Source organism: Schistocerca piceifrons, chromosome 5 (assembly GCF_021461385.2).
Source record: "Schistocerca piceifrons isolate TAMUIC-IGC-003096 chromosome 5, iqSchPice1.1, whole genome shotgun sequence".
In the NCBI taxonomy this organism is placed as follows: domain Eukaryota; kingdom Metazoa; phylum Arthropoda; class Insecta; order Orthoptera; family Acrididae; genus Schistocerca; species Schistocerca piceifrons.
Window position 1 is genome coordinate 80,990,779 of NC_060142.1, and position 5,910 is coordinate 80,996,688.

Here is a 5,910-nt window from a genome sequence, read left to right on the forward strand (position 1 = left end):
AACTTTCACTTAGCCTACCCCGCTACAAGCCATTTTAAATACATTAAATGGTCGACAGTGATATTTTCAGTTAGGTTTTCTCACTATGCTTTGTAGTAAGGGCTTAACAGTAGGTTTTCACCATTTTAGTTACAGAAAAATTCGTGTGTTACAGGTTGTTGATAGTAGGCATGAAGTAGCAACAAGGTTGGTATCATGTATCACATACGAACCTCAAGTCTCTGCTAGTGTAATTATTTGTCAAACAGCATTAAGTTAATATGCCAACGGCCTTGCCGCAGTGGTAACACCGGTTCCCGTCAGATCACCGAAAATTAAGCGCTGTCGGGCTGGGGTCGCACTTGGATGGGTGACCATCCGGTCTACCGAGAGCTGTTGGCAAGCGGGGTGCACTCATCCCTTGTTAGGCAAACTGAGGAGTTACTTGATTCAGAAGCAGCGGCTCCGGTCTCGTAAACTGACATACGGCCGGCCGGGAGAGCTGACCAGATGCCCCTCCATATCCGTATCCAGAGACGCTTGTAGGCTGAAGATGACACGGCGGCTGGTCAGTACCGTTGGGCCTTCATGGTCTGTTCGGAAGGAGTTCAGGTTTTTTTTTTTTATTAAGTTATGTATTTGACCCGTTGTGATAATAGCGTTAAGGACGCGAAAGGGGTAGAAAGGGAAGTTGGTAATACTGGTACGACGTATCTTACACCATGCACTTTACAGCGGCTTGCTGCATATTTATGTAGGTGTAGAGTGGAAGCTAACGAAGTCTGCGTCGCACCTGGTTTATTGGTATCTTTGATTCTTATCATTGTTTGGTAGGCGGTAATTTCTAACTCAGGGGCTGTGGAGATAAAAGAATAAAAATTATTACGTTTCTCTTTGCCCAGTGCCTGCTTATGAATGTGTCGGGTTTGAATTTATGTTCGGCAAACAGCTCTAATTTTGTCAAAACCTTCTTCTCAGTGATTACTCTGGAAGATTCAATTAAAGAAGAAAAGATTTACAGATTAATTTTTACGCCCTGCCCAAGGAAGATCTACAGATAGTAATTAATACTCGGCCGAGTTTTCCAGAAACACGAAATGGATAACTCAAAGGTTTATTTTTTACCTCAAAATATAATGCCTGTGAGATAAGCAGTGGTTTCAGGACATTGGTAACCGTGTTTCACACGATAGCATCCTCAGAGACCAGACACTTCTACGTGGAGCGAACGGACGGCGTTGGTATCGAATGAGTTACAGCTTTTCATGCCCTCCCTGCGGGTCTGATATTTTTCGCGTCGTTGCAGGGTTTATGTGCGTCTCGCCTGGCAGTTAACAGGCGTAAACGACACCGTAATTCAGTTTGCTTTTGTGCAGTTCTGCGGTCCGCTCCAGCGTGCGGCCTTGGGCTGCGGTATTTATTATGCACCTGCAGGCTGGAGCAAAATGAGGCTCGCACCGCCAGTGATTACTTAGGATTGCCGCCTTCGAGTGGATCCCCAGCGCGACCAGACCAGACCGAGAACGTTTCCCTGGACAGGAAAAGTACTCCCGTCCCCAATATAAGTTCTCTCTTAGACAGTGAATCTGCCAAACCACAACGCCGTAAGAACTTGGAATTAAAAACCGTAAAAAGCGAAACTGGAAGATTTTGAAACTAGATGCTATACACTGAGTCAAGACAAAAGTCATGGGACAAAGATATGCACATATACAGATAGCGCGTGCGGTTCTAGGCGCTACAGTTCGGAACTGCGGGATCGCTACGGTCGCAGGTTCGAGTCCTGCCTCGGGCATGGATGTATGTGATGTCCTTAGGTTAGTTAGGTTTAAGTAGTTCTAAGTTCAAGGGGACTGATGACCAACGAAGTTAAGTCCCATAGTGCTCAGAGCCATTTCAACCATACACATAGCGGTAGTATCGCGTGCACAAGTTATAAAAGGGCAGTGCATTGGCTGAACTGTCCTTTGTACTCGGGTGGTCCATGTGAAAATGTTTCCGGTGTTGTTACGGTCGCAAGACGCCAATTAACAGACTCTGAACGCGGAGTGATAGTTGGAGCTAGATCCGTGGGACATTCTGTTGTGTACATAGTTCCGCGTAGTCAGCGCGTACACAACTTTCCCACTAGAGCGCGCCCCGCTAAGCACAACAGCGCAGGCGCAGCGCTCGTCCGTCTCCGCACTACGAGATGGCGCTGCCATAGAGACGGACCAAATTCTGCTTCCGCCGATCTGCGTATTAATATGCAATGCAGCCAATGAGATTGCTGCTAACGTAGAACCTTTTCTCCTCGCTGATCACACTCGCGCAGTGATACATGAACGCTCGAGGTATTATAACGAGTGTACAGACCTCCGATTAGTCGGTCTGCATTAGTCTATAGTCAAGTTTCAGTCTGCACCTAATAAGATTATCATATTCCTGTACATAGCCATGAAGAGAAATGTGTAGACACTTTGTCAAGTATCACAGATATGTGAGAATAAGATTAACGTACCAAGACCAAAGGAACTTCAGATTGTCAATTGTAAACAGCATCCAGAATCAAGTTACGTAATGTCTAAGTTATTTTTATGCTTGTTATTATTTTAATAAATGTGTGTGAAAATGAATGAAGTTCTGTTTAAAGTTGGTCACCGGCAATCTGCTACTCTAAGCGTGCAAGTGGCATTTCTATCGTCTGACCTAACGGCAGAAGATAAACACGCCACGATAAGACCACGAGACATATTGCTGACACTCGCCTACTTCGTTATAGCGACAAGTCAAATAATCTGATGGTGTGTGTACCGAAGGTCTTACAGTACGCACACCACACATTCCATTTCGGAAATCGTTTAAGGAATTTAATATTCCGCGATCCACAGAACCAAGTGTGTGTGACGTTCGCGTAGAGTTGTCAGTGCTACCAGACAAACAACACGGCGTGAAATAACCGCAGAAATCGATGTGAGACGTACAACGAACGTATCCGTTAGCAGAGTGCGACGAAATTTCGTCTTAATGGGCTACAGCGTCTCTCTCCTCGCCTCGTGACCGTATAGGTTGGTTCGCAGACGACTGGAAAACCGTGGCCTGGTCAGATGAATAGCGACTTCAGCTGGCTAGAGCTGACGGTAGGGTTCGAGTGTGAGGCAGACCCCACGAAGACATGGACCAAAACTGTCAACAAGGCACTGTGCAAGCTGGTGGTGACTTCATGACGCTGTGGGCTGTGTTTACTTTGAATGGACTGCCTCTTCTGATCCAACTGAACCTCTTGGAGACCATTGGCAACCATTCATGGACTTCATGTTCCCAAACATCGATGGAATTTTTATGGATGACACTGCGCCATGTCAGTGGACCACAATTGTTCGCGACTGGTTTGAAGAACATCCTGGGCAGCTCGAGCGGATTATCTGGCCGCCTAGATTGCCCGACATAAATCCCACTGAAAACTTATAGGACGTAATCGACAGGCCAGTTCGTGCATGAACTCCTGCAACGGCAACTCTTTCGCCGTTATGGGCGGCTATAGAGGCAGCATGGCTAAATTTTTCTGCGTTTCCAACAACTTGTTGAGGTGCTGCACTGAGCTGGAAAAAGGTGCTCCGACACGATATAAGGAATTACCTCTCGGCTTTTGTCACCTCAGCGTATTTTCCACTCACTAAACACGAAGCACATGTGATATTCACGTAGGTGACACGAGTGTTGTAATACATAATTTTCCAGTTCCCATCGATAACAATCTGGATTGAACGAACATGTTACTTTACCTTGTCTTAGCAGTAGGTTCATCGGCCCTGTTTTCTCTCCTCCTTGTCGGCCGCTGTGGACGAGCGGTTCTACGCGCTTCAGTCGAGAACCGCGCTGCTGCTACGGTCTCAGGTTCGAATCCTGCCTCGGGCGTGGATGTGTGTGATGTCCTTAGGTTAGTTAGGATTAAGTAGTTCTAAGTTCTAGGGGACTGATGACCTTAGATGTTAAGTCCCATAGTGCTCAGAGCCATTTGAACCATTTGAGCCATCTCTCCTCCTTCAATTTATTGGCTTTCGGGAGGTGCTCATTGGGCAGCTCAGCATTGGAATCTTCGCTTGGCAATCAGCCGCTCTCACCATGCAGCTACCGAGCCGGATCACAATCGTGAGCCTTTACTCTTCGCGTAATTACTATCTTCAGAAAAGGACAAAGGAATATCTTAAGACAGCTGTCCACTGTGGCCGAGCAGTTCTACGCGCTTCAGTCGGGAACCGCGCTGCTGCTTCGGTCGCAGGTTCGAATCCTGCCTCGGGAATGGATGTGTGTGATGTCCTTAGGTTAGTTACGTTTAAGTAATTCTAACTCTAGGGGACTGATGACCTCAGATGTTAAGTCTGGATCTGTATTGGATTGTTTGGGGGAAGAGACCAAACAGCGAGGTCATCGGTCTCATCGGATTAGGGAAGGATGGGGAAGGAAGTTGGCCGTGCCCTTTCAAAGGAACCATCCCAGCATTTGCCTGGAGCGAGTTAGGGAAATCACGGAAAACCTAAATAAGGATGGCCGGACGCGGGATTGAACCGTCGTCCTCCCGAATGCGAGGCCAGTGTGCTACCACTGCGCCACCTCGTTCGGTAAATGTTAAGTTCAAAAAGGGTTCAAATGGCTCTGAGCACTATGCGACTTAACTTCTGAGGTCATCAGTCGCCTAGAACTTAGAACTAATTGAACCTAACTAACCTAAGGACATCACTCACATCCATGCCCGAGGCAGGATTCGAACCTGCGACCGTAGCGGTCGCCCGGTTCCAGTCTGTAGCGCCTAGAACCGCACGGCCACACCGGCCGGCAGATGTTAAGTCCCATAGTGCTTAGAGCCATTTGAATCATTTGAACCATCTTATTTCCATAACATTTTTCTTGATTGACGAAACGGTAAATTTTGCGACGTAACGTGGTCTACAACCCAAAAGAATCTTATGGAAACTTATTTCGGTCACGAATGCCACATTTTAAGATTTTTTGCATATGTTTGCTCATTAATGTCTTACGACGTAATTTCCGAAGCTAGGTCTCGACATGGAAAGAAATTACCGATGGATGTTGAATTTATATAAAGTGTTTTGCTACAGATAGTGATACACAAGGTAATGATAGCTACACTGAAGCGCCAAAGAAACTTGTTTAGGCTTGCGTACTAAAATACTGAGTTACGCAAACGGGCAGAACACGGCGCTGCGGTTGGCAACGCCTATATAAGACAAGTGTCTGGCGCAGTTGTTAGATCGGTTACTGCTGCTATAGTGGCAGGTTATTAAGATTTAAGCGAGTCTGAACGTGGTGCTACAGTCGGCGTACGAGCTGTGAGACGCAGGATCTCAGAGGTACCGATGAAGTGGGGATTTTCCCGTACGACCACAACAAAGAAAATAAGTGAAGTACTCCGATCTGTGAAAGATAACAGCCCTCCTCTGTCGACATGTGGTGTATACAAAATTCCGCGCACGTGTGGTAAGGGTTATATTGGAACTTCCAAGAGGAGCGTAAATACACGGCTACAAGAGCACAAAAGTCTTTGCCGACTAGGAAAAATAGAGAAATCAGCTGTAGATGAGCATGCTCTTCAGTCAGGAAACTATGAAGTGAAACAGAAATTTTATCTACATCGTCAAATTATTATCCACGACTATGTAGAGAAGCCATTGAAATTTATAAGCATTAGGATAATTTTAATAGGAAAGAGGAGGCAATGAAACTTAGCGCATATTGCGAGGTGCTGGGGCTAGCAGTGTATTTAACACTAAATTCTTCTAGAATCTACATATGTAAATGATGCTCTAAGCCCCCCTATTCTAACTCCGACTTTTGCTGTTGCACAAGGATAAAAAAAAAAAAAATTCGCGAACTGACTATAATCAACCCTGCCAGTGGAGTAGAAGAGAGTTTGGCACCTGCAATAATTTA

The 5,910-nt window shown here is 46.0% G+C and overlaps 1 pseudogene; it reads left to right on the forward strand.

Moving 5' to 3' along the window:
• The first annotated feature begins 262 nt into the window (after positions 1-262).
• On the forward strand, positions 263-381 carry LOC124799719 (annotated as a pseudogene).
• The last annotated feature ends 5,529 nt before the right edge of the window (positions 382-5,910 follow it).